At 27.0% G+C, this 12,421-nt stretch overlaps 1 protein-coding gene across 2 annotated transcripts in view; it reads left to right on the forward strand.

Moving 5' to 3' along the window:
* The first annotated feature begins 1,476 nt into the window (after nt 1-1,476).
* LOC142320414 (pleckstrin homology domain-containing family G member 5-like) overlaps nt 1,477-12,421 on the forward strand; it is a 51,844-nt gene continuing 40,899 nt past the window's right edge. For both annotated transcript variants that reach the window (XM_075358125.1, XM_075358126.1), the window contains exons 1-3: nt 1,477-1,617; nt 9,271-9,347; nt 11,318-11,452. The gene's annotated coding sequence lies outside the window, so the exon portion shown is untranslated. The remainder of the gene's footprint in view (nt 1,618-9,270; nt 9,348-11,317; nt 11,453-12,421) is intronic.

Consider the following 12,421-nt stretch of genomic DNA (forward strand, 5'->3'; position numbering starts at 1 on the left):
AATTTTTCTTCCAGTTTTGGTTTTTTTTTAGTCAGTCAGGCTAAAGTTAAAAGTTTTACTAAAACCTAAATTAAATTATAAACTGTGTAAAATAAAATACTGTAATTAAAACGTAGGGGTTTTATTTTTAGTTACTTTATCTTAGTATTACTGGTTGTTTGGAGCTTCCAAGTTACCAGTTTGTGCGACTACAAAATACCCATTTTATGGACTGAGCGTTTTAGTTGTTTTAAATAACATGTGAAGTATTATTTGATTTTAAAGAATTTCCAAGCTATTCCACAGTTAATGTTATCGTAAATGTGGTCACTGTAAATTTAAATGAAATTAGGTCAAATGAATATTACATATTTCTTTAAATCATTTTGAGAGCCTTGCAAGAAATTTTATCTTGATATTTGGTAACAAATTATGAGCACATCAAATTGAGAATTTTTTGTTTTTCGAAAGTCTTAAAATAAGAGTATTAAAGTGTTGATATATTTTTTAATATGACAATTAGTCATTATTGTTAGTAAAAGTAGTGATTGTTGGGTTTACGAACTATAATAAATTTAAACAATGTTTTAACACTTATAATTTGATTTTGGTGAAAACTTTCAATGCCAATAATGAGAACGGATTTTGATTGTTTGTGATGTTCTGATATGTGAACGCATTCTTAATAATGTAAGTAAATGGATAAATCTCAGAGAGATGCCAGCTCTCTGAGAATGTCCTTACATTCCCTTACTCGCAGATTTTGTCCCTTCTTTTGATATTGACCTCAATACCTGTCACACTGTTCAACATATTTTCCTCTTCTTGTCTCTTTAATATATGTTGCTGTTTCATCTTGTCCAAAATACTCTAGTTTTAATTTCAGTTTAGTTCAACAAAATATTACAGTAATACCTCCAAAGACCGCATTTACATTACATGTAAATCTCCATTACATTTGCCATCCTTTCCTTACACTTGCACTCTGGTGTACAGTTTATATTCTGCTTTTGAATTCTTAAACGACTTTTGTTCTTCAAAGAGAACAAACCGATATGCTTTACTAGTGTCATCTGGTGTTGATTCAACATATGATATCCTCTGTAAATTTCTTGTCATGCTCTCTCCAATAAAAAGTAAAAAATGCTAGTTTTGAACACCATTCTTCAACATCTCATCATAAATATCATTGTTTTTCTGCTTTTCATGAACCGTGATTGATTTAATGTTTAGCCCCTTTATGGATAGTCCATCATCGATTCCACCATTTTTTCAATCGTTTAAACTTGCAGTCTTCACCATTCTGAACTAACTTATTTTTATTTGCTGGAGGGGGTAGATAGGCATTTTGAATGTCATATGTCAGTTTTATATATTATATTTTAGCTATTACGGTAGAGATAATAATTTTAGTAGCTTACGTCCTTTTTTTTTTTTTATAAAATTAATGTAATTACTACTATTAATTACATTAATCGGTTGCTATTTTAGACACTTATTATTGAATGGGCTGAAAAATTTAAAAAGGATGAAAAAAAGCATTTCTTGAGATTATTTCTTTATGTTACTGCTGGTGCAAAACTATGGAAGTTTATTAAGGATGACAAGAAATTTGCTTCACTTTTATTTGCTCTTGTAGTAAGTACTTGAGGGTTACATACCCTCAAAGGTATTATCTTACTAATTTTAATTTTTAGTTATTTAAAAACATAGAACTTAATTTTTATTTAAATGTGGATAGACCTATAAAAATAAAAACAAGTTTGTGAGAAATGCAAAAATGAGTAAACTTGCAGAGAATTATTTTTCATGTAATTATCAGAATGGATTCAGGATATTTGTTGTTACAATAATTCAGTATTAAGCAATGACAGGGACAATGTATGTAATGAACTATTTCTTTAGATTGTCATGTAGATATTTTTTTTTAACCTCCAGGACCGCTGTTAGGTATTACTTCAGAGATGAGATGAATGACAATTTTTGTAGCTAGGTATTATTAATACAGAGATGAGATGAATGACAATTTTTGTAGCGTTTGAAAATGTCATGCCCTACCAGGATTCGAACCCGGACCTCTGAATGAAGGGCCGAGGCGCTACCACTTGCGCCACAGAAGCTGGCACTTCTTAATTTATCTGAACATAACTGACAAGACCATCAGAGGAAGTTCTTTAAAATAGAATTTAGGTCAGATTGATGAGGAGTATGATGTGAACATACATATTCATATTTTTTTTTTTTACCACTTAGTATCAAAATTATAACAGCTCTTCTTTCTTTGGCTAAACTATAGCAACATATTCATATCGATTTATTAGATTTACAAATAGTAAAATATTTGTACCTACTTTGAACCTACTTGTACCAAATGAAAAGTTTATCTTTTTTAACTAATAAAAGTCTGAAATCAACAAAAAAAACTTGAATGAAGGTAATATTGCAATTAATAATATTGTTGAACGATGCACTTCGAGAAAATAATTACCTTTAAGTACTACAAAGACCTCATTCATTTTGAGAAAATCATTGCTATTCATTAAATATTATCATTGTATCAGTTATTTTTAGTACACAGTTTTTAGAATTATTAGCTAACTCGTATAGAAAAATTGTAGAAAATAATACTACGGCTATTCAAAAATTTGCTGTTCCAACATTTTTTTAAAATAGGATGGATAAATATAAACCGGTTGCCATAATTACATGTTGCATGCGTAGATTGGCCTTTAAGCATCCTTGATTATTACTCAAACCTAGTGGAAGATGCAAATTCAGAAGGTCAAGAGACTGACAGGCAGAACAGGTATAAAAGCCTTTTGATGATATTTTCACGTATAATTGAAGAAAAAAATAAAAATATGTTAAACTATGTTCGTATTTTCTATAGACTAATCCTAAGACTTTGTAGAAAAAAAAAAGTTTATTGGTCTATTATGTTTTTTATTATCCAATGTAGATATAATTTATTAATGTAAAATGCTGCACTGCTTCAGATTGAATATATATCTGAAAATTCTAAAATTACTTGTGCAATTTTTTTTATCACCGATCATTTAATACAATTTGTTACTTTTCATACGTTCTGGATATTGTTATTAAAATGTAACTTCTTAACTAAATACTTAATTTTTAGTTTATCTGTTCTTTAATGTTATCGCTTAAAATTCCTTGTACTTTTGGGTCAAACATAAATAAATGGCACCTGACATTAACGAGCTAAGAATTTCATTTTTTTTTTTGAAATATTTTCTAATTGATTCTACATTATCTACGTTATTTTAATTAATTTTAGTAGTTTTATAATAAATCTTTATTTCATTAGTTACAACATAATAAAGAAATTTATCATCTGCTTATATATCAGTTGACAAATGTTGTGGCTATTTTCATTTACCTTACTTATTTTGTCTTCTTCAGACAATAGTAGAAAAACCTATCTGGCACAAACTTTTTATTACGCAAATTCGTTGTGAAAATTTCATAAATTCTTTGAAAACTGCTGAAATTAACTACATTATTCATATATATAGAGAATCATTCAATATAGAGAATCATTTTATTCCTATGAATTTCATTGACATATTTTTTTCTCTCCGATGACAAGAAAGGGTTACTGGACATTTTTCTTTTCTGAACATCTGATTTCCCTTCATCAAAGGATGAAGGAAAAATTCTTGAATATGATCATTTGTAATCTCACCACCGTATAGTTTCATTATCTGCTTTTAAATTATTACTGGCTGAAAAGTTACCTGAATTTAAAAACTGTATAGCACTTTTAATTTCAGAATTGCATATTGCAATTATAAAACTTAGCGTGGATGAGACTACAGAGAATTAACTTATTGCATTATCGATGATGGAAGATCGACTTTGTGAGTGCTACTTGCATGTATTCTTTATTTTTCTCATGAATATATTACGTGTTAATTAATATATTATGTTAATATATCATACCATCGAAAAATTTGATCAAAGGTTTTTAAATTTTTAGAATTTCGAATCAGCATACAGTACCTTATTGGTAAAAGCTTTTATTTGTTTCATCAGTGGTATGCATTATCAATAATGGATTTATTTTTGTTTTACTCTCTGTTAAGTTTTACCTTCTACTCTTTATCAAATAATTATCTAAGTAGTAAGATAGTTTGAAATCTATTTAAAATAGTTATTTGAGAAGGTAAACTCTTTACTTTCCTTCTTTTTCTCCCTTATTTATTTATAAATTCCAGGTGCTTTAGCTAAAATGAGTCATTCTTTCTCTGTAATTTTTATTACTTTTAAATATATCAGTCAGTCTTGGCCCTTCATCTGAAGGTCCTGGGTTCGAATCCTGGGCAGGCATGGCATTTTCACGCACTACTTCATCATTCATTTCATCCATTCTTTCATTCATCTCATCCTGTAAAACAATACCTAATGGTGGTCTTGGAGGTTAAAAAAAATAAATCGGTCAATTGCTGAGCTGGTTAATTGATCAAAATAATTTGAAAAAATCTTGTTAAATTTGAAGCAGTTCAATAATAATAATGATATAGTAATAATAGTTTTTCTTTTCAATTTCTAATTTTATTATAACATCTTACAATATAACAGAAATATAAATCCATTGATTTTTATTGTAAATGGCTCAACTTTTTTAAACATCAAATTTTAAATATAACCCTGTAAGATATGGTTTAACACATTTTTTATTTGCCATCAACTTAGTGTACAGGTGTTCCAAGAAGGGTTGACAAAATTTACGGGATATCAAAGTAAACAAAAAAGTTAAAAGTAGTAGAGAAATGCCATATCTTGATTATTTTCCCTCTTCTATGCCATTTTGTTTGTTCATAAAAAATGTACATCTTAGAACAGATTAAAATATTTTAATGAAATTTGGTGCACCGTTCAAAAATTTGAATTTTAATCAAATTAAAATTCAAATGATTTTTAATCATTTAAATTTGATTTTTTAATCAAATTATGTATTAAATAAAATGTTAAGCCTTTTATTATGAACAAAATCGCATTTCATTTGTACAAATCGGTTTATAAATGACTGATGTATGGGTAAAATTGTTTAATCTATTAAATCTTGCTGTGAAATACCAAAAATATCTAAAAAAAAAACCAAAATGTCTGAAGAAAAAAATAAATAAAAGTAAATAAAATTAAGTGATAATAAGCTTTGTGCTTTATTAAAATACTTACAAGCAAACAATAATGTGGGTTAATTTTGTTGCAAACTAATCAATTTTATTGTACCACAAGGATTTATCAAATAAATATTATCAAGTGAGACAATAAAGTAATGAGACTGATGTGAAAAAAAAAAATGTTGCTTACCGTTTGTCATGTTTAGTGTTGTCTCCTTCAAAGTAGTTCCCCTCTGATTGCACACACTTATTCCAGCGCTTCTGGCATTGATAGTTACATTTCTGGAACTCATCTTCTGTAATATCCTCCAAGACCCTCGTCACAGCTTTTTGGACATCTTGTGTTAGTATAAAAAAATAGACTGTATACATGGATACTTTGATGTCACTTGTCCAGTGGTTTTGAAAATCAGGCCAAAGTTGGGAAATAAATAGCCAAATATTTGTGCCAAATTTCAACTTTTTTGGTTGGTAGGTTTTCAAGATGAGGTGAAACCTGTATAGAAATAATGTTGAATATCCTCCCACCCTTATATCCGATCGACTTAAAACTTTGAAATTTTTATTAAATAACTTAATAAGTATTCATCATACTAAAGCTTATTCTTTTTATCACTGCCATACAAAAAGTCAAAATGACAAAAACTGCCCCTCCCTTTTTAATTTTGTATGAAAGATAACACTACATCAATTACCCGCATTTATAAATTTTTAGCCAGTTTCAGAGAATTTATGTTGTACCTATTGGAAGAGACATTAAGCATAATACAACCAAACACATACATCTTCCAGAAATTTCTTTTACATGTTCTGTGGTTTTTTTGAAAACTAAGGTTATCTTAAAGATTTTCTTAAATCTCTTATACCCAAAATTAGCAGTAGAGCTATAGCTAGGAAAGTAAAAAGTACCAAAAATATCAATGAATGAGTATGCATTTGCATCCTGGTCAAAAGAAATCACTTTCAACTTGTGTAGTGAAATTAAGGGTGTATGATATGAACATTTTTTTCTAGTTTGTGCTGTACGTTGTAAAAAGAATAGTTAAAGTATACAGTAACAAAATCCAGGTTATGTTCTTTTTGAAATATTCTGCAGAATTTTATAATTAAAATTGAGATATTAAATATGTAACTTAACATAAATAATATATAAATGAGAGAGTCTGTTGATCTGTATGTTTACTAAAACATCACATGTGAATTGACTGATTGCTTTCAAATTTTCAGGATACATTTATAAATTTACATTTACATTTTTAAATTTTCAGGATACCTCAGAGAATGTTTTAAGCCAAAGATTGAGGAGGCTCTAACCCCCGTCAGGATTAAGATATTAAAAATATCTATTAAAGAAACAAAAATGAATCCTTTTACTTAATTTTTATTAGAATTAAAATTTTAGTTAAAAGGATTAATTTTTCTTTAATGAATATTTGTATAATATTTAATATTCTTACAAACATTAGGAAAACAAATGCAGTGCTTCGAGACTATACGATAGTATATATATATATATATATATAAAGAATTTAATTAGGTTAGGTTTATTTGGTAGAAGAAATAGTAGTAAAGTAAATAAAATGATTAGTAAAGAGAAATTGTAATCGGCTAGTGAAGTGTGCATCAGGAAAATTAATTATTTCTGGATTTACATAGCATTGTATGTATAATTTATATGTATGTAGCCCGAAGGTATCTTGAATAGCTGACAGTGTATCCTTATTCATATTCCTTTCTTTTAACCATAGTATATTTCTCTGGTAAAGTTTACGGTTCCCTTTTAAACTTTAGATGACATCCTTCTTTAAAATTTAACAACATTGTCAAGCTCAAGTTTTAATATTACCTTTTACCGTTGTAAGAGAAATGTACTACAAGTTTTGTATGGTACAAGAATCTATGCAAAATTCTAATTACGTACATACAGTTTGTTGATAAAGTTTGATATTACTTTCATTGTAGTTTTTTTAGAATAGCTTTTATTTAAAATTATTCAGAGATTTTACAGATACGCATTTTGTAATTATATTATGGTAAAATTTTATTTCTGTTATTATTATTGTTAATAATAATACATTTGTTTCTAGAGTGTCAAATTTAATTTGTATTCTCTTTAGACATTTACAAAATTCTGCTAGTTCATTGTAATATACAGACTTGTACAATTTAAACAAAATTTTGACTTGAATGAATGTAATGTTCACTCAGTACTCCTTTATGCATTCATATTTATTAACTTAGAATGTATAGTACAATTATTCTTCCTTTTCTAAATAATATTATTCAATCATAATCATCCAGTTTCTCAGTTATTCAACATTTAATTTTATCCTTCTTATAAAATGTAGTTATTTAAATACTGATTTTACTAACTACGACTGAATTCTGTATCTGACCATTATTAATATAGATTGAATATTAGTGTTATTTGAATCACTCAAACTGACTGATAAAAATTTAACTACACTATCAAATGAAAATGAAAATGTCAAGTAATAGTATGGTAAAAGGCAATAATATATAAGGCCAAAGTATGAATTAAGGTAACTTGATTACTAAATGTATATGATGAAACTCATGAGCATTGCCAAAATTGGTCAGAGACATTAGCTATTTAAGATTAACCAATTATATTATTAAAGATGCTTCAACAGCATCTGGCTTTGTAACTTTTACTTTATAACAACTATAAACAGTTCCTATGTAGCTCAATTTATAGCATAGCATGAGCTTAGAGATTGATCAAAATTTGGCCAATTATGGTTTTTGCAAATTGGAATGTTTCAAGATTGTCTTAATCCAAAAAAAAAACAAAAAAAATTTATAGAAATTTCTAGAATATGTGTATCAGTCTGTATTTTGACCAATATCTGCTGAATTGCCGCTCCATATATTCTTTGAAAATGGCTTAAAAATTGTCTTATATGATGAATCAATGTTAATGGCATCAAACATTGGATAAAATGAAAAAAGGGGAAAGGTAGTTTTCATAATTTTTAAATTTTTATATTGTGGTTAAAGAAAATTACACTTTATTATGATGAAAGTAATTTTTAAGTGATTAATTTAAATTCCAAACTTTTAAACTGAACAAATTTACAGATGGAAGGATATTTAAAATTATTTCTAAACAGTTTTTGCCTCATATCTTAAAATCTAATTGACCAAACAAGTTGAAATTTGGCTCAAATATTGGCTCTATACATATATAGAATATATATATATATATCCTAACTTTGGCCTTGATTTTCAACCATATTACACAAAGGGACATCATGATATTCATACTTTTTTTTTAGTAAAATTATAATTTTTAGCCTTGTTGTATAACTTTACACCAAATTGTGCTGACTTATTGAAGTACTTCCATAAATAAATGTTTAAGGCCCAAAAACAACGAAGTTGAACCAGACCAATACTTAAAATATCAATTTTGTTTTTAGCTTAATTTTCAAGTTTGAAAACCCAACTTTATCCAGTATGTACAAAATATGAGAATTTTTTTAAAAAAGGGTTTTCCATGGGACCCAACTTAAGAATAAACTTTTTTTTTATTATTTCCAATATTTTATCTTTTTTTCATATTGTGGCTGTTATTAAAAAATATTATATGAGGTAGTTGTCAAGTAAGGGGTTCAAAAGATTCAACCAAATTTTTTTTTTTTAACATTTTGAACCTTTTTGCAAATTTGAGTCAAATCTTCTTCATGTACCCAACAGCTGAACCAATAAAACACCATTTTCACTAAAATAATAATTATTATAATCATTAATAACTTATATTTAATAATAATATTCACAATTTTTATTTTCACCTATTTTATAAAATTATTAACTACATGGTACTAATAATGTTTGATTTTTTTTCATTCATAAAAGCTAAATAATAATGTTTATAATTTTCATTTAAAATTATTTTACTTAAATTAATTTTATTGTATTATTCCATTTTAAAATTTTATTGAACATAAGGGACCGTGCAAAGAACGTTTTTCAATACTTGTTCAGGTTTTTACAATAATATAAACTGACACGAACATTGCTGTTTTTATTATTTTTTTTATTTTTTTATTTTATTATAAGAAATAATTTTTATAATATTGAATAATTTTTTTCTGGAAACTTATAAGAAATTTTTTTATTACAGGCAAAGATGACAAGAAAGAAAAATCACAATCAGCAAAATCAAGTGGCTCTCAATTCTCTCTGGGAAAACACCAAGGGGTAATAAAGTTTTATGCATCTTTCATGTATATAATAATAAAAAGTTGATTTTAGTTGTTTTGAATATAAAAATGATTGTGCTTGTTCTAAATAATACTCTGAAAACATTCTCATAAGTTAAAAATAATTCAGTACTCATAGTTAACTAAACTATCTTATTAATAATAGTAGTATTAACTACTTACTATAATAATAGTTATTGTAACTTATTTAATTTTCTGTTTAATTTAATACCACCTAGAAATATTAACAGGTTCTTCAAATTCAACAACCATTATGTATTATTTTATGTAAGACATAATAATGCTTAAATTTACTATATTCTCCACTGTATATTTTTAGGTTAGATGGACTTAATTTCAAATTTATGAAAGATTGCATTTGAATTTAAAATCTAAAGATTGTTAAAATTGTTTATATTAACTTTATATAAATTTAAAATAGGATTAAAAACTTTAAATACAACAATTTTGTTATTTATTATTATTATTAATTGATTCAGCCAAATCCTAAAATCTTCAAATATCTAGTGCAGCATTCTTGATTTCAGAGCCAAAGGTCCTTATTTTTGTAACGAGTGTACTTATAGCTCATTATGTCCATGAGTCACAAGGCCAGCATATATTATGTTAATTAGAACCCAAAAACAGACTTTTTGCCAGGGCAGTATTTAGAAGATGTTAATGTAAAAATTTCTGATTTGGCTAGGTCTTAAACTATCAACCTTCCCAATGGAAAGGTGGATAATTGTAAAAATTCAGTAAAAAGAAACAGTTTATTTAGTGTTGTATTAAAACTTTAGATTACTATCTGTATACTTTAAAATTTAATAAAACCAAACTCGTTACTGCTACATATCTATTTCAAATTTTCAAATCATCTTATTATCTGTTGCTAGTATCAAAAGACAGTAAAAATAATTATTAATTTTTTTTTTAATTTTGAGAAGTATTTTTATAAAATGATAGAAAAAGAAGCTTATTAAGAATGGAAATCCTACTGCAAATAAAAATATTTTATTTTGAATTCATTATTTTTCATTTTTATAATTTTAACCTACTTGAAATTATATTTTTTTATAATTTTGAATTGCCTATCTTTATTAAACCAATTGAGAAACAGAGGGCGAAGAAGCCGTGGATGAAAAAGCCCATCCTGCTTTTAGAGGCCAGAGCCCATCCTGCTTAAACCAATGAAAAAACAATCCACCTTCTCCTGAACTCAGGCACAAAAAAGTTATCATCTCAATGTAACTCTCAGCATTAACAGTTACAGTAACACCATTTTGTTCAAAAAAATAAGGACCAATGACGAAATTCTTCCTCTACATGCACCAAATTGTAACTTTTGGGCTGTGCATTGTAGTTTTTGGTGGATTTCTCAGGGATTCTCACCAGACCATCAGTGATAATTCTGTTCATTAACTGCACCATGTAGATGAAAATGAGCTTCATCACTTATCAAGACAGTGTTTTCATTTTCCTCATAAAGTACAACATAGCGCAGCATGTCTCCAAGCAAAACAGCCTCGACTTCGTAACAATGCTGTTCTAAATTTTTTTCTACATTTTCTGGAATGTATTGTATGTGGACACCTGGTGGTTTTTCTTCTTCAATGATTGTCCTGAATGAACATTATTAACCCAGTTTACTATTGTGAGAACAGAGTCATTTCGGTGGATGTTAAATCTGCGTAGAAAATGTCATTGAACCATGGTCATAGAGTCACCACTCTTCACAAAACAGATATATACAAAAGCACAGTGTTCAAACTTCTACAGCTCCATGATGCCGACTAAAAGTGAAATGCCATGATCAAAGGAATGGAATGCCCCCACCTGCGCACTGTTTTCCCACTCCTACTGTCTGAATACTAGTCATTTCAAAACCATCCTATTTCTCTGCTCCAACTGTATATATATATTATAATAATAATAATTTTTCATTTAATTATGTTTTTGTATTTTCAGAGTTACAGACAAAAGAGTGGAAGTAAATTTTTCAGTGCAAGTACTGAAGAAACAAGTTGTAATGATACAATTGAAATTAATAAAACTGGTGGAAAAAGCCGACAGAGATGGAGTGGCCTTTTCAGCAATGCAAAAGTAAAAATAAAATATTCTTTCATTTTACATGCTTTATGCCTTGATTTTATTTTAAAATATTACCTTTATTATTTACATAATATATACGTTATAAAATGTAAAATATTTTATTACTTCATACATACTTTACATAATTTTTTTTTATTATTTGCTGAACTTTTCCACATCTTCCTGATCTCCACTAATCTGTTAGCCATAACATTCTTCTTATATCCTGCACTAACAATCTGTTTATATTAACATTTCTTTTGTTAAATGTTTCTCCTTTACACATATTTCTACAAGAAAATTCATTTACTCTGCATTCCTTAATGGATTTATTATTTTTAAATTGGATATAAATTTAATTTTTTAATTATTTGTAATTAAAATATTTACTAAATTTATACATAATATGTGACTCGGAGGATATAATGTTCTTTAATCATGTGAATTATAATTGACATTAAATAACAATGAAATTTATAATTCTTTATAAAAGAATTTTAATTATCAGCATTACATTAACTAATGGTATACTAAAGAAATATTTAATTAGAAAGAGTACATGACAAAGCAGAAAGCAAAAGATTAGCATACAATATATCTTATAGCAACAAAATTCTATCTGTAGTGGTCACCATATACTGAAAAATTTCCCTAATTTAAAGTTACATAAGATAAAGGTTGAGATCAACTAGTAGCACAATTTTTCACTGAAGGGAGCATTGCACAAAAAAATCAAAAAACATTAAATTTTGAGAACTATTCCCTGAAGGGGAACCATTTTATCTTATTCTCAAATTAAATTAAAATATAAAGTATTTTTATAAAATATGCCCTACTTTGGCAAATGTACATTGCATATCTATAAAATTAGGGATATATGCTTGAAAATGTTACACTTTTCTATTATTAAATATGTGATTCATGTGTTGTACAATAATCATATTATAATAATAATTAATATAACATAATCTTAATTTTTTA

The sequence above is a fragment of the Lycorma delicatula genome, chromosome 2, assembly GCF_047948215.1.
Source record: "Lycorma delicatula isolate Av1 chromosome 2, ASM4794821v1, whole genome shotgun sequence".
Lineage (NCBI taxonomy): Eukaryota > Metazoa > Arthropoda > Insecta > Hemiptera > Fulgoridae > Lycorma > Lycorma delicatula.